This window comes from Salmo salar, chromosome ssa02 (assembly GCF_905237065.1).
Source record: "Salmo salar chromosome ssa02, Ssal_v3.1, whole genome shotgun sequence".
NCBI classification, from domain to species: domain Eukaryota; kingdom Metazoa; phylum Chordata; class Actinopteri; order Salmoniformes; family Salmonidae; genus Salmo; species Salmo salar.
In genome coordinates this window covers 66975280-66998491 of record NC_059443.1, presented here as the reverse complement: position 1 = coordinate 66998491, position 23212 = coordinate 66975280, and the positions used below count along the sequence as shown (strand labels likewise).

The window sequence follows — 23212 nt, the reverse complement described above, 5'->3', positions numbered from 1 at the left end:
TACCACTTTTTATATGTGGTATGTTAGGGGCTCACTCACCTATTCTTCTCTTCTCCTGATGCTTCTCTGAGTTCTCTGACACAGTCTACTAGAATAATCTAGAGATCCAGGTGAAGAAAGAGATGAAGATAGGAAGAGAGAGGCTTCTCCTCAGGTTGTCTGTTGTTAGTCCCCCTGTTTCATTCACTGGTGCCTGGTTAGGTGGGTGGCTTGGTCTAAAAGTCTGGGTGCTGGAGCCAGTTGTAGTCCTTGGTGGTCCCTCCCTCCAAGGTCCACACTTAGTCCTGAGTAGACTGGGTATGACCGTCAGTCCATCACCATAGAAACACTGGTCCGGTAATCCACTAAGTCTTCACTGATCAATGCAGGGGCTTCGGACAAGTAGCTGTGGAGAGAGAAAGAGAGAGAACATGATATTTGAACTTTACATTCAGCTAGTCAAACAGCCAGCTTAAAGGATGACTGCCCTTCCTGATTTGGCCTCATTTTAGATTTGGTTCATTAAGAAATGCTAGGTGCCATGACTGAATTCAAATGTGAGTTGGTTTTGTTGTGTGGTTTGATGTGGGGGTCTTGTGTGTGTAGGAAGAGTAAGCCAAATTATTTTGCCAATAAGCTTTAGCCAGCTGGTGTGCTACTGTGGATAATTTGGTTTCACTTTGGATAGCCTAGCTCCTGGGTTAGTTAGGGACCATCAATAAATGAGACCAAATTTTAACATATTGTCCAATGTACATTGTGTAATTTACAGATGGTCCCTAACTAGCCCCACTGGGATATCCAAAGTCAACACAAATTTACCACAGGAATTACGATCAGGTTGCATGCAGCTTCACTCTGAATTGATGATGACTTGTGTGCTGCCAGCTGTAGGCATGTGGGCAGTATTGAAACAAACCCAACCTTTATTTACGTTGTGACCACAAGGCTCAGCTATGAACGAGACTGACTTTATGACCAAATGTATCCTATTTCTACGTTGTAGTACATTTCGTTTCTAAATAAAAAGTTGGTTTCAAGGGAGAGAGAGAGAGAGACAGAGAGAGAGAGAGAGAGAGAGAGAGAGAGAGAGAGAGAGAGAGAGAGAGAGAGAGAGAGAGAGAGAGAGAGAGAGAGATTTTACTCTATGTCTAAGATATAAATTGACTAGACATGCTAAATGGACTGTGCATACCCTCGCCTGTCCTGCTGGCATAGCAGCTACTTTAATTTCCATCCTGTATTAAATTACATTTACATTTATCAGATCATTTTGTTGATTGGATGTAGCGTTCACATTGCCCAGCCATGTATGCATAGGCCACATTTGCATATACAGTGCTTCAGAAAGTATTCATACCCCTTGACTTGTTCCACAATGTGTTGTGTTACAGACTAAATTGATTACATATATATTTGTCACCCATCTACAAACAATACCCCATAATGACAAAGTGAAACATGTTTTTTGATTTCTTAGCAAATTTATTGAAAATGAAATACAGAAATATATAATGTACATAAGTATTCACACCCCTGAGTCAATATATGTTACAATCATATTTGGCAGCAATTACAGCTGTGAGGCTTTCTGGGTAAGTCTCTAAGAGTTACACACCTGGATTGTACAATATTTGCACATTATTATTTTAAAATTCTTCCAAGTTAGTTGTTGATCATTGCTAGACAGCCATTTCCAGTCTTGCCATAGATGTTCAAGTATATTTATGTCAAAACTGTAACTAGTGTTGTGAGTGTTATATCTGAGTGTTGATTATAGTGGGGTTAACACCAGTGGGTTAACACCAGTGGGATTAAAATTGACGCTACCTGCAGTGAATAAATTAAAACCTGTTGTGGATAGGGGGCAGTATTTTCACGGCCGGGTGAAAAAAACGTACCCGATTTAATCTGGTTACTACTCTTGCCCAGAAACTAGAATATGCATATAATTAGTAGATTTGGATAGAAAACACTCTAAAGTTTCTAAAACTGTTTAAATGGTGTCTGTGAGTATAACAGAACTCATATGGCACGCAAAGACCTGAGAAGATTCCAAGCAGGAAGTGGGCTGTCTGACAATTTGTAGTCCTTCTGTTGCATCTCTATCGAAATTACAGTATCTGAGCTGTTACGTGACACTTTCTAAGGCTTCCATTGGCTCTCTAAAGCCTTCAGAAACCGGATTGAGGCGTCTCCTGTCTCTGGGCAGATAATAGCAGCACAGTTTGTCAGTGGACTGCCTGGTGACAGAGAGACTGGAGATGCGCGTTCACGAGACCTCGCCATTTTTTCTTTTCGTCTTTGAATGAATACATCATTGTCCGGTTGGAATATTATCGCTATTTTAAGAGAAAAATAGCATAAAAATTGATTTTGAACAGCGTTTGACATGCTTCTAAGTATGGTAATGGAACATTTTGAAATTGTTTGTCACGAAATGCGCTCGCGCGTTACCCTTTGGATAGTGACCTGAACACACGAACAAAATGGAGGTATTTGGATATAACTATGGATTATTTGGAACAAAAACAACATTTGTTGTTGAAGTAGAAGTCCTGGGAGTGCATTCTGACGAAGAACAGCAAAGGTAATACAATTTTTCTAATAGTAATTCTGAGTTTAGTGAGCTCCGAAGTTGGCGGGTGTCTGAATAGCTAGCCTGTGATGGCTGAGCTATGTACTCAGAACATTGCAAAATGTGCTTTCGCCGAAAAGCTATTTTAAAATCTGACATAGCGATTGCATAAAGGAGTTCTGTATCTATAATTCTTCAAATAATTGTTATGTATTTTGTCAACGTTTATGATGAGTAATTTAGTAAATTCACCGGAAGTTTTGGGTGGGAATGCTAGTTCTGAACATCACATGCTAATGTAAAAAGCTGTTTTTTGATATAAATATGAACTTGATTGAACAAAACATGCATGTATTGTATAACATAATGTCCTAGGAGTGTCATCTGATGAAGATCATCAAAGGTTAGTGCTGCATTTAGCTGTGGTTTGGGTTTTTGTGACATATATGCTTGCTTTGAAAATGACTGTGTGATTATTTTTGGCTGGGTACTCTCCTGACATAATCTAATGTTTAGCTTTCGCTGTAAAGCCTTTTTGAAATCGGACAATGTGGTTGGATTAACGAGAGTCTTATCTTTCAAATGGTGTAACAGTCATATGTTTGAGAAATTGAAGTTATAGCATTTTTAAGGTTTTTGTATTTCGCGCCATGCTCTACCATTGGATATTTGGTAGCGGAACGTCTGTCCTCAACAGGTTTTAAGTGTTATTTGGATCACAGTGGAATCAACACCACATGGTGTTGTTGTAACTCGAATGTGTTGAGTTCATTTCTGTTAACTCTCTCAGAGTGAAAAAGACATGGGAGAGGACTCGTTATCATATTTCCCAGCATGCTTTGTTGCAGGTTGATTTTTAGAATAGTTTGTTTTAATATCTAAGTTTTTGCACATTGATTGATTAATTCATCTTATACTAAAATACATTTTTCTATACTACTCTGAACAATAAATATAAACGCAACATGCAACAATTTTAAAGAATTTACAGAGTTACAGTTCATATAAGGAAATCAGTCAATTGAAATCAATTCATTAGGCAAAAATCTATGGATTTCACATGACTGGGAACACAGATATGGGTCTGTTGGTAGGGACGTGGACCAGAAACCCAGTCAATATCTGCTGTGACCACCATTTGCCTCATGCAGCGCGACACATCTCCTTCGCATAGAGTTGATCAGGCTGTTGATTGTGGCCTGTGGAATGTTGTCCCACTCCTCTTTAATGGCTGTGCACAGTTGCTGGATATTGGCAAGAACTGGAACACACTGTTGTACACGTCAATCCAGAGCATCCCAAGCATGCTCAATGGCTGACATATCTGGTGAGTATGCAGGCCATGGAAGAACTGGGACATTTTCAGCTTATAGGAATTGTGTACAGATCCTTGCGACATGGGGCCGTGCATTATCATGCTGAAACATGAGGTGATGGTGGCGGATGAATGGAACAACAATGGGCCTCAGGATCTCGTCACGGTATCTCTGTGCAGTCAAATTGCCATCGATAAAATGCAATTGTGTTCCTTGTCCGTAGCTTATTCCTTTTATTGTCCCCAGCACAAGTTGCTCCTGTGTAATGATCATGCTGTTTAATCAGCTTCTTGATATGCCACACCTGTGGATGAATTATCTTGGCAAAGGAGAACATCCTCACTAACAAGGATGTAAACAAATGTATGCACAACATTTGAGAGAAAGAAGCTTTTTGTGTGTATGGAACATTTCTGGGATATTTTATTTCAGCTCATGAAACATGGGACCAACACTTTACATGTTGTGTTTATACTTTTTTTCAATGTACGTTTACCCACCCGCAACTTCTCACCTGAAAACTTTTTTTTATACAAAGGCTGAAATTTGCGTTGAAAGTTACCCTTTAAATGAACACTTTATTAGAGCTGATGCTGTTACACTTGCTCAGTGTTAGGGAATGAACATCTGCAGTGTTACAGAAACTCATTTTGGGGTGTTGTTTTAACACTGTAGAGTGTAAAGCCATATTTGCATATTTTTTTCCCATGGTGCCTTTCAAGTGAATGTTAGAGGTACCAGTACTACCCATGACTGTGTTTGCTATTGACCTAGACATAGGTGTGGCATTCGATGGTGTTCAGTCCTGTAGCCTTCACCAAGTGAGTGCCTAGGTGAATATTTTATCATGAAAATGTAATTATTTATGACAATACATTACTTAAAAAAACAACAACAATTTGATCAGAATTCGACAGCCTAATTTTACCCTAACACAGTTGTCTGAAACTCCTGCTTTGCAGGCCTCATTGTCAAGTCACATTATGCTGGCTTGCAAAATGACATTTAAACTATAATCGCACCTGATCCCAACACTTTCTCACCAAAGCATACTTAGCAGAAGTCCACTGGCACGCTCTCATAATAAAATGATGTGCATCACAAGCAAATATGGCTTTAGACAGTTAGCTCACAGTGATTCTGTGCTAAATTCCTGACATCTACTGTCAGTTTGAATCCCCCATGAGATGCAACATTCTTTGTTGTTAATGTGGACTCACATTTATTGCGGTATTATGTTGGGAAGAAAAGTGCAATCATCACCTTGAAAATGAAGATTAGGGGCTCAATTCAATCCAACCTGCAGTATTTACACTGTAGCTCTTTTTCCCATGGTCAAATGAACTCACAGATTGGTCTTCTTGGGTACTGTAGTAAAACCTACAACTACTACCAGGGCGACCCCTCTCACAGGTATGCTTTCACTTTCAGAATTCGAAGTTTGTGGGCACAGGATGAATGTTGTAAATAAAGGATTTGTTAAAGAAACATACCTGCTCCGTGTGGTATTTGTACTACAAGCCAACTGTCCTAGCAAACTGCATCACCAATCAGTTATAGCAGTTTGGAAAAATGACCAGTTGACATCACCACCATTGTCATCTATTTCTTATTAAGACAGATGTAGCTACAAATATAAAGGTAGAATCCTCATAGCCTTTTTCTTGTCAAAAAGTAAAATAGAAACCGTCAGCAAAAACGTTGAATTTGGTCATATCCGGAAATGTGGAGTGACAGAAGGAAGGAGAGGATGCGAAGGGAACGAGGGAGAGAGAAGAAGAAGAAGAAGAAGAAGAAGAAGAAGAAGGAGCTTGTTGAGGGAAATCTGTCTGGTTGGTTATGCCATAGAGGAGGGGAGAAAGGAGAGAAAGAGAGTAGGGGGAGAGAGGGGAGGAAGGAGAGAAAGAGAGTTGGGGGAGAGAGGGGAGGAATGAGAGAAAGAGAGTAGGGGGAGAGAGGAGAGGAATGAAAGAAAGAGAGTAGGGGGAGAGAGGAGAGGAATGAAAGAAAGAGAGTAGGGGAGAGAGGAGAAGAAGGAGAGAAAGAGAGTAGAGGGAGAGAGGAGAGGAAGGAGAGAAAGAGAGTAGAGGGAGAGAGGAGAGGAAGGAGAGAAAGAGAGTAGGGGGAGAGAGGGGAGGAAGGAGAGAAAGAGAGTAGAGGGAGAGAGGAGAGGAAGGAGAGAAAGAGAGTAGGGGGAGAGAGGAGAAGAAGGAGAGAAAGAGAGTAGAGGGAGAGAGGAGAGGAAGGAGAGAATGAGAGTAGGGGGAGAGAGGGGAGGAAGGAGAGAATGAGAGTAGGGGGAGAGAGGGGAGGAGGGAGAGAATGAGAGTAGAGGGAGAGAGGGGAGGAATGAGAGAAAGAGAGTAGGGGGAGAGAGGAGAGGAAGGAGAGAAAGAGACTAGGGGGGAGAGAGGAGAGGAAGGAGAGAAAGAGAGTAGGGGGGAGAGAGGGGAGGAAGGAGAGAAAGAGAGTAGGGGGGAGAGAGGAGAGGAAGGAGAGAAAGAGAGTAGGGGGGAGAGAGGGGAGGAAGGAGAGAAAGAGAGTAGGGGGGAGAGAGGGGAGGAAGGAGAGAGAGAGACTAGGGGGAGAGAGGAGAGGAAGGAGAGAAAGAGAGTAGGGGGGAGAGAGGAGAGGAAGGAGAGAAAGAGAGTAGGGGGAGAGAGGGGAGGAAGGAGAGAGAGAGACTAGGGGGGAGAGAGGAGAGGAAGGAGAGAAAGAGAGTAGGGGGAGAGAGGAGAGGAAGGAGAGAAAGAGAGTAGAGGGAGAGAGGAGAGGAAGGAGGAAAGAGAGTAGGGGGAGAGAGGAGAGGAATGAGAGAAAGAGAGTAGGGGGGAGAGAGGAGAGGAAGGAGAGAAAGAGAGTAGGGGGAGAGAGGAGAGGAATGAGAGAAAGAGAGTAGGGGGGAGAGTGGTGAGGAAGGAGAGAAAGAGAGTAGGGGGGAGAGAGGGGAGGAAGGAGAGAAAGAGAGTAGGGGGGAGAGAGGGGAGGAAGGAGAGAAAGAGAGTAGGGGAGAGAGGGGAGGAAGGAGAGAAAGAGAGTAGGGGGAGAGAGGGGAGGAAGGAGAGAAAGAGAGTAGGGGGAGAGAGGGGAGGAAGGAGAGAAAGAGAGTAGAGGGAGAGAGGGGAGGAAGGAGAGAAAGAGAGTAGGGGGAGAGAGGGGAGGAAGGAGAGAAAGAGAGTAGGGGGAGAGAGGAGAGGAAGGAGAGAAAGAGAGTAGGGGGGAGAGAGGGGAGGAAGGAGAGAAAGAGAGTAGGGGGAGAGAGGGGAGGAAGGAGAGAAAGAGAGTAGAGGGAGAGAGGGGAGGAAGGAGAGAAAGAGAGTAGGGGGAGAGAGGGGAGGAAGGAGAGAAAGAGAGTAGGGGGAGAGAGGAGAGGAAGGAGAGAAAGAGAGTAGGGGGAGAGAGGGGAGGAAGGAGAGAAAGAGAGTAGGGGGAGAGAGGAGAGGAAGGAGAGAAAGAGAGTAGGGGGAGAGAGGAGAGGAAGGAGAGAGAGAGACTGGGGGAGAGAGGGGAGGAAGTGAAAGAGTTTGGACAAAAGGATGAAAATTATGTTTCGATCCACAGTAGCACCAATCAATCAATGTACCATAGAGGCATGAGCAGAATACAGAAGGAGAGAGAAAGGGGGAGGGAGGAAGTAGGTAGGATTTGGAGGGAGGGAGTTCAGAGAGAGGGAGGAAGGGGAGGGAGGGAGGAGGTAGGATTTGGAGGGAAGGAGGGAGGGAGTTCTGAGAGAGGAAGGGAGGGAGGGAGGAAGGGGAGGGAAGTAGGGATGGAGGGAGAGATGGAGAGAGAAGGGGAGATATAAAAGGGGATGGAGAGACATTACGGCAATAGGAAGGGGAGAGCATGAATGAGGGATGGAGGGAGAGCGAGAGACGGAGGGAGCTGAGGAAAAAGATGAATTAATGTTGAGAATCAAAACCTGAATACAGGAACAGAGGAGAGGAGATGAGAGGAGAGGAGAGGAGAGGAGAGGAGAGGAGAGGAGAGGAGAGGAGAGGAGAGGAGAGGAGAGGAGAGGAGAGGAGAGGAGAGGAGAGGAGAGGAGAGGAGAGGAGATACGTATTTAGGGATGGGAAAGAAGAATAATACAAGAATACATGAGGTAACTGTGACGGAGGAGGCGGCAGAAAGATGGAGAACCAGCTGGAGAGGGGACAGAGGAGAGAAAGAACAGAAGGATTTCAGAGAATCACAGTGTGTTAAACACCATAGGTATAGACAAATGTGCATTCCAAATGGCACCCTATTCCCTACAGAGTGCACTACTTTTGACCAGATCCCATAGGTCTCAAATCATTTGTCAGCTATGAAAAGATGAAATGAGATGAAGGAGAAGATGGAACACAGGTAGAGAGGGAATGATTTATTCAGGTAAATGGGAGGAGAGGGGGGGTTGAGAGAGAGAGAGAGAGAGATGGCTGAGGATAATGAGGGATGCTTTGAGAAGGAAGGGAGAGGCGAGGGGGATAAGAGATGACAGCAGATCTGGGACTAACGAGGGATCACACGGAGACGGATGGAGGAGAGGAAAGAGAGGGAATAAATTGAGTGGGTGGCAGTACTGTACATTTACCCTTCCTTACACTGTTACCCCTGGCAACCAACCTCTATATATTATCTCTCTTTCTCTCACTCTCTTCTTTATCCCTCCTTCTCTTCTATCTTTCATTTCAAACTCCCTCGCTCATCTCTCCATGAGTTGTCTTCCATGTTTCTCTCCTTCTAATCTTACCTTCCCATTCTGTGGTCTCTCTTTTCCCCTTCACACTCCCATATATTATCTCTCTCTATCAACTCTCTCTCTCTCTCTCATTTTTGCTGTCAGACTTTCCTCTGTCAGCTTCACGACTGGATGCCACTGTTCCTCCCGTACCCCTTGACAGCGCGCACACACACACACACACACACACACACACACACACACACACACACACACACACACACACACACACACACACACACACACACACACACACACACACACACACACACATGATCCAATCATTGCATCCACTGCCACGGCATGTTTAGAGATTACACTCAAGTGAAAAGGGGAATTGAATGTAAATAATGAAAATAATTAGATCCTACATTAGGAATCATTTGCATGTATTGATTTATTGGTTGTGTTGGGAATGTGGCTAACGAGGTAGCCTTAGGGGAGAGGAAATGATCACCGCTTGAAGAAGACACTAGGATGCCGAAACATTAGATTGTCGAACCAATAAATGACTGGGAGCTTATTTAGAGAGTGTGTTCCTCTCTTTATTTATTACAGCCTGTCACAAACTGACACACACACACACACACACACACTCACACTCACACTCACACTCACACACACACACACACTGTAAACCTCCCATTGGACCCCGTTGTCATTACTATCTCTCCTAGGGCGTGTTCCTCTGACCAGGTGTTCTTTTGGGGGGGTAGATCATCTTTATATTGTGTCTTCTATCAATGTGATTATCTGCATCATTTACAATCCCCCATATATTTTGTGGGGGTAAATATATATATATATATATATATATATATATATATATATATATATATATATATATATATATATATATATATATATATATATATACAGTACCAGTCAAAGTTTGGACACACCTACTCATTCCAGGGTTTTTCTTTATTTGTAGTACTTTCTACATTGTAGAATAGTAGTGAAGACATCAAAACTATGAAATAACACATATGGAATCATGTAGTAACCCAAACAGTGTCAAACAAATCAAAATATACTTTATATTTGAGATTCTTCAAAGTAGCCACCATTTGCCTTGATGACAGCTTTGCACACTCTTGACATTCTCTCAACCAGCTTCATGAGGTAGTCACCTGGAATGCATTTCAATTAACAGGTGTGCCTTGTTAAAAGTTAATTTGTGGTATTTCTTTGCTTCTTAATGTGTTTGAGACAATCTGTTGTGTTGTGACAAGGTAGGGTGGTGTACAGAAGATAGACCTACTTGGTAAAAGACCAAGTCCATATTATGTCAAGAACAGCTCAAATAAGCAAAGAGGAAACAACAGTCCATCCTTACTTTAAGAGATGAAGGTCAGTCAATCGTGACAATTTCTAGAACTTTGAAAGTTTCGTCAAGTGCAGTCGCAAAAACCATCAAGCACTATGATGTACTGGCTCTCATGAGGACCGCCACAGGAAAGGAAGACCCAGAGTTACCTCTGCTGCAGAGGACAAGTTCATTAGAGTTACCAACCTCAGAAATTGCAACCCAAATAAATGCCTCACAGAGTTCAAGTCACTGACACATCTCAACATCAACTGTTCAAAGGAGGCTGCGTGAATCAGGCCTTCATGGTCGAATTCCTGCAAAGAAACCACTACTAAAGGACACCAATAATAAGAAGAGACTTGCTTGGGTCAAGAAACATGACCAATGGACATTAGACTGGTGGAAATATGTCCTTTGGTCTGATGAGTCCAAATGTTTGATTTTTGGTTCCAACTGCCGTGTTTTTGTGAGACGCATAGTAGGTGAATGGATGATCTCTGCATGTGTAGTTCCCACAGTGAAACATGGAGGAGGAGGTGTGATGGTGTGAGGGTGCTTTGTTGGTGACACTGTCAGTGATTTATTTAGAATTCAAGGCACACTTAACTAGCATGGCTACCACAGCATTCTGCAGTGATACGCTATCCCATCTAGTTTGTTTTTCAACAGGACAGTGACTTAACACACCTCCAGGCTGTGTAAGGGCTATTTGACCAAGAAGGCGAATGATGGAGTGCTGCATCAGATGACCTGGCCTCCACAATCACCCAACCTTAACTCAATTGAGATGGTTTGGGATGAGTTGGACCGCAGAGTGAAGGAAAAGCAGCCAATAAGTGCTCAGCATATGTGGGAACTCCTTCAAGCCTGTTGGAAAAGCATTTCAGGTGAAGCTGGTTGAGAGAATGCAAAACACTTTTTTGGTTACTACATGATTCCATATGTGTTATTTCATAGTTCTTATGTCTTCACTATTATTAGAAAATAGTAAAAATATAGAAAAACCCTTGAATGAGGTGGTGTTTCCAAACTTTTGACTGGTACTGTATATATTATTTTCAATATAAATATAGTTTTTATTAAATATACTGCTCAAAAAAATAAAGGGAACACTTAAACAACACATCCTAGATCTGAATGAAAGAAATAATCTTATTAAATACTTTTTTCTTTACATAGTTGAATGTGCTGACAACAAAATCACACAAAAATAATCAATGGAAATCCAATTTATCAACCCATGGAGGTCTGGATTTGGAGTCACACTCAAAAAAATGGAAAACCACACTACAGGCTGATCCAACTTTGATGTAATGTCCTTAAAACAAGTCAAAAGGAGGCTCAGTAGTGTGTGTGGCCTCCACGTGCCTGTATGACCTCCCTACAACGCCTGGGCATGCTCCTGATGAGGTGGCAGATGGTCTCCTGAGGGATCTCCTCCCAGACATGGACTAAAGCATCCGCCAACTCCTGGACAGTATGTGGTGCAACGTGGCGTTGGTGGATGGAGCGAGACATGATGTCCCAGATGTGCTCAATTGGATTCAGGTCTGGGGAACGGGCGGGCCAGTCCATAGCATCAATGCCTTCCTCTTGCAGGAACTGCTGACACACTCCAGCCACATGAGGTCTAGCATTGTCTTGCATTAGGAGGAACCCAGGGCCAACCGCACCAGCATATGGTCTCACAAGGGGTCTGAGGATCTCATCTCGGTACCTAATAGCAGTCAGGCTACCTCTGGCGAGCACATGGAGGGCTGTGCGGCCCCCCAAAGAAATGCCACCCCACACCATGACTGACCCACCGCCAAACCGGTCATGCTGGAGGATGTTGCAGGCAGCAAAACGTTCTCCACGGCGTCTCCAGACTCTGTCACATCTGTCACATGTGCTCAGTGTGAACCTGCTTTCATCTGTGAAGGGCACAGGGCGCCGGTGGCGAATTTGCCAATCTTGGTGTTCTCTGGCAAATGCCAAACGTCCTGCACGGTGTTGGGCTGTAAGCACAACCCCCACCTGTGGACGTCGGGCCCTCATACCACCCTCATGGAGTCTGTTTCTGACCGTTTGAGCAGACACATGCACATTTGTGGCCTGCTGGAGGTCATTTTGCAGGGCTCTGGCAGTGCTTCTCCTGCTCCTCCTTGCACAAAGGCAGAGGTAGCGGTCCTGCTGCTGGGTTGTTGCCCTCCTACGGCCTCCTCCACGTCTCCTGATGTACTGGCCTGTCTCCTGGTAGCGCCTCCATGCTCTGGACACTACGCTGACAGACACAGCAAACCTTCTTGCCACAGCTCGCATTGATGTGCCATCCTGGATGAGCTGCACTACCTGAGCCACTTGTGTGGGTTGTAGACTCCGTCTCATGCTACCACTAGAGTGAAAGCACCGCCAGCATTCAAAAGTGACCAAAACATCAGCCAGGAAGCATAGGAACTGAGAAGTGGTCTGTGGTCCCCACCTGCAGAACCACTCCTTTATTGGGGGTGTCTTGCTAATTGCCTATAATTTCCACCTGTTGTCTATTCCATTTGCACAACAGCATGTGAAATTTATTGTCAATCAGTGTTGCTTCCTAAGTGGACAGTTTGATTTCACAAAAGTGTGATTGACTTGGAATTACATTGTGTTGTTTAAGTGTTCCCTTAATTTTTTTGAGCAGTGTATATTTTCCTTCTTTATTATTTTCCCCTAACCCTACCACCCATCCCCTAATTGGAGTAAACTAATAGACAACAACACTTAGGCTTCTACTTCCAGCTTATACATACTATATACATTTTACAGACACAGTATATTTTACATGAGTTATATACATTTTACAGACACAGTATATTTTACATGAGTTATATTTTCTTTTTACTTTATTTACCTCCCATCTATCTCTACTTGAAAAAAAAATTAAACTGCGCTGAAAGTTCTGAACCTGTCTATTCTCATAGTTTCTACAGATAGTAAATTAAAGATACACATTTTTGATCAGAATATTATTATATTGTTGATCGATTGACAATGACTTCTCAAATCACCCAGTATTGCTATCTGCAGGATTAGCACCAGGTAAATGTTGCAATTCTTCAGCCGTTCCTGGACCTGTGATCAAAAACAAGCTACATATGGACAGAACAGATCTAATGATTCTGTCTCTTGGCAGTACAATCTGCAGAGCTGGGATGGTTGTATCCCCCATATACATTTATTGCAAGAATTTTGTATAACAATTTAAGTTGAAAATCCAGCATCGTTTTTAAGTATCTATGTGCCATGGAATCGTTACATTGAAAATCGCATGCCAGATCTTACAACTGTCCTGACGTTGGCCTGTGGGTAAGGTTTATGACCCCCCCATAAATACCTTTCTCCCTTCCCCTCTCTTTCTGACCCTACTGAAGGACTTGAATAGCCTGTGTTAAATATAGAGAGTCTGGGAACATCAAACAAATGGGGAAAAGGAACCATATTTTGGTAATAAAACCAGTTGGAAATATGCTTGGGAACGTAATGAGTATGGATGTCAGTTCGGTTGTCATCTGAGACATTATGACTGATGACAGGACGACATAAACTGTACCTGAGAAAGTATACACCCTCTAGTTATGAGAGTAACATGGAATTGTTATGCAATTGAAATGTTTGATATTGAAATTGTTTGTTAGGAGATTAAATGTAATTTTAGCTTCCAAATGAGAGAATTGGGTTTTCATAAGGAAAGTGCCCTGCTTGATCAGTGGCCCACCCCTGTGAAGAGACAGGGGTTATAAATGATGAAACACATCCTTCCCCCTCTCCACTATATAAGCCTTTGACGAAAAGATAACCACATGTTCCAGTACGTGAGGTCTGCAGCCTCTACGTTAGAAGGACACACATGTCAAGTACAGAACTAAGCCAACCTCGGCGTGAGCTTTGGTGGCGAATGGTATGAACTTTGGGCTTATTCACTACAGAAGTGATACTTCCTAGCCGTTGAGTTAGCAGCGGCCGCTGTAGACGTGGGCTAGGAAAGGACGGACGACGGATCCAGTCTAACAACCAGACGAAGATTCCACCACGTATCCACTTTACCACCATTGACATTCTTCCGAGGACAGGAAGATCTGTTGGCCAACACGGCCAGCATCTACGACCAATATACCGAAGCGCAGCTCAGAGTAAATATTTATTGCATTTTCCTTTTCCAAATGGGCGGTAATTTAGTAATGCATAAGATAATGTATTTACGATACCATAGCTGCTGTTTCTTCGTTCCTAAGTCTTCCCGCTCTTTCATTCAAGCCCAACCCCCTTTCCTTTGTGTAACCAGCCATCATACAGGTTCCGTCCAGCAGGACGTTTTCTGTATGACATCATTTGTATTCTGTGTATATGTAATTCTGTGTGATTAGTTTAGGTATTTAGTAAATAAATAATTAAACCCAACTTGGTATTGCTGATTCAACTTGTTAGCCAGGGTTCGTGAAGATAGTCAAGAATTTACAACTTTCATTATGAGACTGAAAATAAGATAAGGGTTAATATTGACTGCTATCGATGTAAAGTATTACTAAGTATTTTAACCTGTTATGGATAGAGGGCAGTATTTTCACGTCCGGATAAAAAACGTACCCGATTTAATCTGATTATTACTCCTGCCCAGAAACTAGAATATGCATATAATTAATAGCTTTTGATAGAAAACACTCCAAGTTTCTAAAACTGTTTGAATGGTGTCTGTGAGTATAACAGAACTCATTTGGCAGGCCAAAACCTGAGAAGATTCCATGCAGGACGTGCCCTGTCTGACAATTTCTTGCCCTTCTTGATTATCTCTATCCATTACAGAGGATCTCTGCTGTTACGTGACACTTCCTACGGCTCCCATGGGCTCTCAGAAGGCAGCAAAAAGCTGAATCGTGGCTTTGCAGGCTCTGGCTGAAAAAAAGTAGCGCGTTTGGATAGTGGCTGCTCACAGTACTGTGAGACTCAGGCTCGTGCCCGAGTCGACCCCATGCTTTATTTTCTTTCGTCTTTTTACCTAAACGCAGATTCCCGGTCGGGAATATTAACGCTTTTTTACGAGAAAAATGGCATAAAAATTGATTTTAAACAGCGGTTGACATGCTTCGAAGTACGATAATGGAATATTTAGAAATCTTTTGTCACGAAATGCGCCATGCTCGTGACCCTTATTTACACTTCGGATAGTGACTTGAACGCACGAACAAAACGCCGCTATTTGGATATAACAATGGATTATTTTGAACCAAACCAACATTTGTTATTGAAGTAGCAGTCCTGGGAGTGCATTCTGACGAAGAACACCAAAGGTAATCAAACTTTTCTAATAGTAAATCGGAGTTTGGTCAGGGCTAAACTTGGTGGGTCTCTAAATAGCTAGCCGTGATGGCTGGGCTATCTAATCAGAATATTGCAAAATGTGCTTTCACCAAAAAGCTAAAATCGGACACCTTGATTGCACAAAGGAGTTCTGTATCTATAATTCTTAAAATAATTGTTATGTTTTTTGTGAACGTTTATCGTGAGTAATTTAGTAAATTCACCGGAGGTTTGCGGGGGGGTATGCTAGTTCTGAACGTCACATGCTAATGTAAAAAGCTGGTTTTTGATATAAATATGAACTTGATTGAACAAAACATGCATGTATTGTATAACATAATGTCCTAGGTGTGTCATCTGATGAAGATCATCAAAGGTTAGTGCTGCATTTAGCTGTGGTTTTGTTTTTTGTGACATTATATGCTATGCTTGAAAAATGGGTGTCTGATTATTTCTGGCTGGGTACTCTGCTGACATAATCTAATGTTTTGCTTTCGCTGTAAAGCCTTTTTGAAATCGGACAGTGTGGTTAAATAAAGGAGAGTCTTGTCTTTAAAATGCTGTAAAATAGTCATATGTTTGAAAAATTGAAGTTTTTGTATTTTTGAGGAATTTGTAATTCGCGCCACGCCTATCATTGGATATTGGAGCAGGTGTTCCGCTAGCGGAACGTCTAGATGTAAGAGGTTAATGTTCTTCCAATCAAATGAGACACTTTTAAAACTTCTCATATTAACCTGGATGAAGCAACCTCTCAGGTTAATTCAAGTTTAATACCCAGATAGCCTACCCAGGTAGGATTAATCATTGGCATTGATTAATTAATTCAATTTGCTTTGGCAAATTCATTCACGTCCAACTTCCCCATTACTGGTACAGTACTGATGGTTCGTCAACATCTATAAATAGATTAAACTTGTCTTTGCAGCTTCCAATGAATTCCAAACCCAAACATTGAAAAAAAAATTGGAACATTTTTCCTCAAAATTTTTCTAATAATGTGCAAGCTACCAAAGGAGGTGGTCACCACTCCTCCGCTAATTAGTGAACCTCCACCCATAAAAGGATTGATCTCTGACCTCAGCAGGGATACCAACCCTAATTATGACATTAGCGAAAACACAGCCGAAATTGCGAACGCTCTCCAAAATCAACCATCAAACACAGGCTTTGTGACGGTTCTCTCCACTTTAGCACTTATGTATCGCCATCAAAGGTTGGCATCGGGCCAATACCACAGTGCACAGCTGAAGCACGTGCAAGACATGGCTAACATGAGGGCACAGGTGGAGAGAACTGAGCAACTATTGACAAAAGCAGGAAATAAAAACATTCTGCTAGTCGAGGAACTGCGTTTGAAATCGGAACAATTAAAAGTTATTGCAAATACTTATGACGATGAACGAGCACAAACTCTCCAACAAAATCATCGTCTGCAGGAACAACTCGATTTAGCCAAAACTAAATGCGATGTAGTTCACGCCAAACTAGATAACTCTGTCGAGTTATCTACAAACAGGAACGCACAATTTGATAACATGCAGGCAGTTTTGTTGAACGTTACTCAAGGTAACAATGTTCTACTCCAAATTCTGCAGACCAAAGACGATCAGTTGATGAACACAATGACAAAGTTGGATGACAAATCAGCAGAACTTATTGAAGTTGCTGACCAAATGAATGATTAGAGAACTCAGGTGATGAGGATGGAAATATTGATTTCTAAGCAAGCAGAGGAAATCTCATCACTGAATCTCTCGCTCCGTACTCAAGACCTCTATCTGAAAACCATGACAGATAAGTTTGAGACCGAAAGGAGCAGTTGTGACACTCACGTGTCCAAAATTGATACTTTAAGCGCTCAAGTGGACTCTGCAATGCAGCAGAAGACCACCCTTAGGTACCATCTGGAGGAAGTCCAGAATGGTCACGCTCTACAGCATGACTACCCATCCAAGCAACCGGAGTCCGGTACTCAAAGGAGTGAAGACGATAGGTTTCAGACATTGCCTCCATCATGTGTCCCTCAGTCTTCTCCTCTTGGCCATTCGGCACTGAGTAATATGGAGCCTCTTGGCCAACAAAGCCAAAGCTTGGCTTCTCCTCTTGGCCTGTCGGCCCCAATTTCTCCACAGGATGAAGCCAACCCTCTCCGCCTGCTTGGCGCGGAATACCTTGACAAACTCGTCAAGAATTTCCACACCTTTGACCCCGTTCCAGGTCAGCCAAACGATACTGATACTGAGCTGACATAGAGGACGCGTTGGGTGGCTACCCGAACGCTACGGGTTCTGACAGGGTTTACCTGTTGAAGCGAACGTCGAATAGACACGTGACAAGGTTCATTCGTCTACAACAGCAACATGTGATAAATGACTACGCTAAACTTGCCACAGCTTTGAAATTAGAATTCAGTGGTTCTGCGACTCGCAAACACGATAGCTCACTGGCTAACATGGTCAAACAAGCTCGGAACGAACACCCACAAGCTTTCTATCATAGGCTTCGTTCAGCTTACTTTGGCCTACTCACGGAAACAGGAATGGAAGAGCTGTTACCATTCAAACAAATGTTTCTGTCGAACATGTATCCCACCTTCATTACCTACTTGGGCCCTGCAGCCCACGTTGGCTTGCCTATCTTACAACTCAGAGAGCTTGCAAGCACAGCTTTTGAGGCATCAAAAGCTCGCAACTCTAAGAGCCCTGACCACTCGGTTTTGAAGTTTGACCAGGAGCACTCACTCCAGTTAGAGGGTGCATTATCAGGTATTGGAGCGTCGAGAGATGACGCACAACAACAGTTTCTACCACGAAACCATGATTCCAATAACCGCCGCGGTCGAAATAACTGTAAAGTACGTCGCCTTCAAAACGACTACCGCTACAATCGACCTGTTCGCTACGTTCCTGCACCCAACCCACACAAAGTGTCAGAACACAAGGATAACAAAGGGTTGAAGGACGATCAAAACGTAGACCAATGTTCTCCAGAAGTTCCACTACGTGAAGAACTAAAGCGAGAACAATTTGAGAAAAGGGTAAAAGATAAGTCACAAGGACTAGACGGGGAATTACCGGACACCAGGTCCGCAGGAATTAACACCCATAGCAAGGAAGTTAAAGTTCAAATTTCTCCCGCTCTCATTCAAGACCCTATCCAGGGCCCGCTTGATCAAGAAACAAGCCCCCGGGTTTTGTCTGTAGACTCTGATACAAAAGTTGCAAAGAAAAAGGTCAAACGCTTCATTAAAGCCAAGCCCACTCAAAATCGGAATAGTCAATCTGCTTCCACCTTGAACAGAAAGGGCACATCACGTCGTTGCGAACGACCACTCCACTTTGTGGGGAATATGTCCACTAACCATGAATCTAAACGGCCATACCTTGAAACAGTCCTGGAGTATATCACTTATCTCTCAAACATTGTTTGATGATCTCAAAAGGGCTTTGAAGCCAACTAAACGTTGGTTAAAAGTGGAACGATGCGAAACTACACTTCGAGGGGTCACTCAGTCTACCTCGCCTCTCACGTTGAGAGTCATGCTGAAACTACACTTCAAGGACGTATCACTCGTTCACCCTGTGTATGTTACCAGCCTCGAAACTGTATCCCTACTACTTGGAGCAGACTTGATGGATCGGTTACTCCCATTGATGGATTGGAAAACCAACCAGGTATGGTCACAGACCACAGTGCCTTCTCCACTGACCACACTGTCTTCCCCTAACGCTAGCTGCAACGCAGTCATTCACGAGGGGTATCTGTCGAAAGCACCCCTTGGGAAAAAGACGTTTAGAAACCTCTTGGTGCAGAATCCGATCCAAGGAGATATTACGATATCTCGACACATTCCATCAGCCAATCTGATTGACCATTCTTTTCATGATTTCAAGCCAGCTGTCTCTGTGAATGAGCAACTTCCCTCCTCCTTGCAGTCGTGCAATACGGTAGTTGAGATGAACTTCTCTTGCCCTTCAGACACTTCCGCAAGCACTGCGGCCGTCTCAGCAAGAAAAACATTGATGCGCAGTGTACACTCTGCTTCCGATGATACACCTTCTGCTTTGTTGGGGACTGTCACCCCTTACAATGACACTAATGGCGTCAGTCCAGCAACTGACCCGATGACTCCCACTGGTGAAACACTTTGCGATATCACAGACCGATATCCTCGTCTCAGTTTGCAGGTACTGAAGAGGTTGCCACACGCGGACGCGGTGGTGACTGACATGCCTCGACAGCCACTGAGTGCTTTGAAGCACAAACACCAGGAGATTTGGTTGAAAGGTTACAGCCATTCTCATAATAACGCGGTCACTGACAACTCGTACATAGGGTCTGAACTTTTAGTTTGCCCCTCGGACACCAACACCACCCGCTGGTGGGGGCGTCCCGAGACGCAAAGGGGGGGAATAGTAGCCCAGACCCATGATGAGCCTCATCGAGGCTAGTGGGGGGGGTCGAGACTATGGACAACACCGTACGAGGCCGCCAGAGCATAAATCAAATCTAGTTGTAAACTCCCCTATGAGAACAGTGAGGAGCAGACAGGCCCCTAGACGGGGATTATCTTAGAACACATCTAAGATAGTTCTGAGGTGTACCACACTGGTCGTAAAGGAAGTCCAGTGGACTTGTCCACCTCCAAAACAAATGGCAACAATAATCATTCCTTGCCATGTGTAGGTTCAACTACAATACAACTAGTAATATGCTTCAATCATGTGTTCTGGTTGATAATATTTCAGAATAAATCGGTAGGACAACTGGACCCCTTGAATACCAGTACCAATACCACAGTCAGTCCAGCAACACTCAGTAAGAGGATTAGTAACCTCACAAGTTAAATTGCTATTGATAATAGCGACATAGGAGTCACTCAGAGTGCAACACGGGGAAGGGAATCTCCATTACACTCTTCCAATGGTTAACACATGCCACTAATAAATAGAACCCTCCGTTCAGGAGAAAAGTTATTAGAAGTCATGAACCATGATCACACCACGTACGACTGGTCTAATACTTAGAGTACTTCCGTCGTGAGGTTAGCTCCTCCGTGGATAACATAGCTATGAAATAGACTTCATACCTACCGCCACTACAATAGTGGAAGACACCGTGACTTGTAGAAAACTACTACAGACTCCCTTGACACCAATTCTGACTGACCTCCAGGCATTGACCTGAAAATTACCTGACTACGTCAGACTCATTCTGAACAAGTTGTAATCTGCCAGGATACTTGGTTTTCTTCCCTTGACATGCGCGATTGTGTAAGCATAAACGCACATGCACAACGGAACATCCAATTAGGATTTATGCTAGGATCACTTAAGGGTCCAAGCAAAATACCAGCCTTAGTAAAGTTGAACATTTACTTCTAGGCCTTTGACTCTACAGCACTCACCAGTTTTCTAACCAGAAGTCCATAGGTCATCCCTGTAGACTGCCCAAAACTAGTGCCTTACAGCTGTAGACTTATCATATAGTTGTCAACTTAGGATAGTACCCTAAGCGCCACCCCGCAAATAAGGAAAGCCCTAAATATGACATTAGACAATGCCATGATAGGGTCATTTTGCCAAGACCATGGACGTAGATACAGTCCAATTAGATGATTAAGGTGGCATAACTATATTTTGTTTTGTTTATGCTTTCATTCATTTTGTTTCATTTTCTTCGGCACATAGAAAGTGATAAAGCCATAAACAACTCCCCCATACAACCATCAGTTAGTGCCACAACGCCGCTCATTTGGGAGGAAATGTAATGATATATTTGATGAGTGTGTGTGCGTTGTTAACATCTGCCTAAGTTACTGCCCAGATATTCCAGTCTGGACGACCAGACAACGGGTCCGGAACGGCGATCCCAATCCGGACATCCGCTGCCGAGCCATGGAACGGACTTCTTCATTTGCAGAGACCCTACCCGGGTCGACCACCAGAGGGGGGACTGCAATAGCAACCACCAACTGGACATCTGCTGCCCAGCCTTGGAGCGGACTTCTTCATTTGCAGACACCCTACCCGGGTCGACCGCCAGATGGGGACCACAACGATGATCCACAACCAGGACAACCCACGTTCATTTTTATGTTGGTTTACAACATGCAGGTTAATCGCAAGATTGAACCCAACATGGGGGGACTGTCATGACGTTGGCCTGTGGGTAAGGTTTATGACCCCCACATAAATACCTTTCTCCCTTCCCCTCTCTTTCTGACCCTACTGAAGGACTTGAATAGCCTGTGTTAAATATAGAGAGTCTGGGAACATCAAACAAATGGGGAAGAGGAACCATATTTTGGTAATAAAACCAGTTGGAAATATGCTTGGGAACGTAATGAGTATGGATGTCAGTTCGGTTGTCATCTGAGACATTATGACTGATGACAGGACGACATAAACTGTACCTGAGAAAGTATACACCCTCTAGTTATCAGAGTAACATGGAATTGTTATGCAATTGAAATGTTTGATATTGAAATTGTTTGTTAGGAGATTAAATGTAATTTTAGCTTCCAAATGAGAGAATTGGGTTTTCATAAGGAAAGTGCCCTGCTTGATCAGTGGCCCACCCCTGTGAAGAGACAGGGGTTATAAATGATGAAACACATCCTTCCCCCTCTCCACTATATAAGCCTTTGACGAAAAGATAACCACATGTTCCACTACGTGAGGTCTGCAGCCTCTACGTTAGAAGGACACACATGTCAAGTACAGAACTAAGCCAACCTCGGCGTGAGCTTTGGTGGCGAATGGTATGAACTTTGAGCTTATTCACTACAGAAGTGATACTTCCTAGCCGTTGAGTTAGCAGCGGCCGCTGTAGACGTGGGCTAGGAAAGGACGGACGACGGATCCAGTCTAACAACCAGACGAAGATACCACCACGTATCCACTTTACCTCCATTGACATTCTTCCGAGGACAGGAAGATCTGTTGGCCAACACGGCCAGCATCTACGACCAATATACCGAAGCGCAGCTCAGAGTAAATATTTATTGCATTTTCCTTTTCCAAATGGGCGGTAATTTAGTAATGCATAAGATAATGTATTTACGATAGCATAGCTGCTGTTTCTTCGTTCCTAAGTCTTCCCGCTCTTTCATTCAAGCCCAACCCCCTTTCCTTTGTGTAACCAGCCATCATACAGGTTCCGTCCACCAGGACGTTTTCTGTATGACATCATTTGTATTCTGTGTATATGTAATTCTGTGTGATTAGTTTAGGTATTTAGTAAATAAATAATTAAACCCAATTTGGTATTGCTGATTCAACTTGTTAGCCAGGGTTCGTGAAGATAGCCAAGAATTTACAACTTTCATTATGAGACTGAAAATAAGATAAGGGTTAATATTGACTGCTATCGATGTAAAGTATTACTAAGTATTTTAAGAGTTTATTCGGAAGATAACGGCTCTATAAACGTTCTTCCGTGGTGCCCCGACTTTCTAGTTAATTACATTTACATGATTAGCTTAATCAGGTAATATTAATTAGAGAAAGAATTTTATAGGTTAGCATGTCATATCACTTAATCCGGCATAGCCAAAGACACGACACGACACATGGATATGTATAGTAGGTATCAGCTAACCACTTCATATGTTATAGCAATCTGGTGCCCGACGGCACAGTTGATGATGTGGCACGCAACCAATGGTTGATGCATGCAATGTCTGAGCAGGAGAATATGACCCTATACTAACCTTAGATAATGAGATCAGACACAATATCACTGAGCAATTATCGTGATGTCATAATTAGTGGACAGTTGTTGACATTGACTGATTTATGATGAGGCAGTGAAACAGGCCTGAGGCCCATCCCGTGGGAAGGAAAGAGGGAATATGAAGGGCAAGGGAGGAACAGACAGACGGTTAGCCTTAGGTGTCTGTCTGACTGTCTGCTGACTGACTGACTATCTATTAGGAGTCATCAGGCAGGGAGAGAGAGAGGGTGCTCCCAATAATATCTCTA

At 43.3% G+C, this 23212-nt stretch overlaps 1 protein-coding gene across 2 annotated transcripts in view; it reads right to left on the bottom strand.

Annotated features, from left to right (window-relative positions):
* Window positions 1-23212, bottom strand: part of LOC106590757 (protein phosphatase 1 regulatory subunit 29) — a 322277-nt gene that overhangs the window by 159588 nt on the left and 139477 nt on the right. For both annotated transcript variants that reach the window (XM_045708346.1, XM_045708350.1), the window contains exon 2: window positions 40-385. The gene's annotated coding sequence lies outside the window, so the exon portion shown is untranslated. The remainder of the gene's footprint in view (window positions 1-39; window positions 386-23212) is intronic.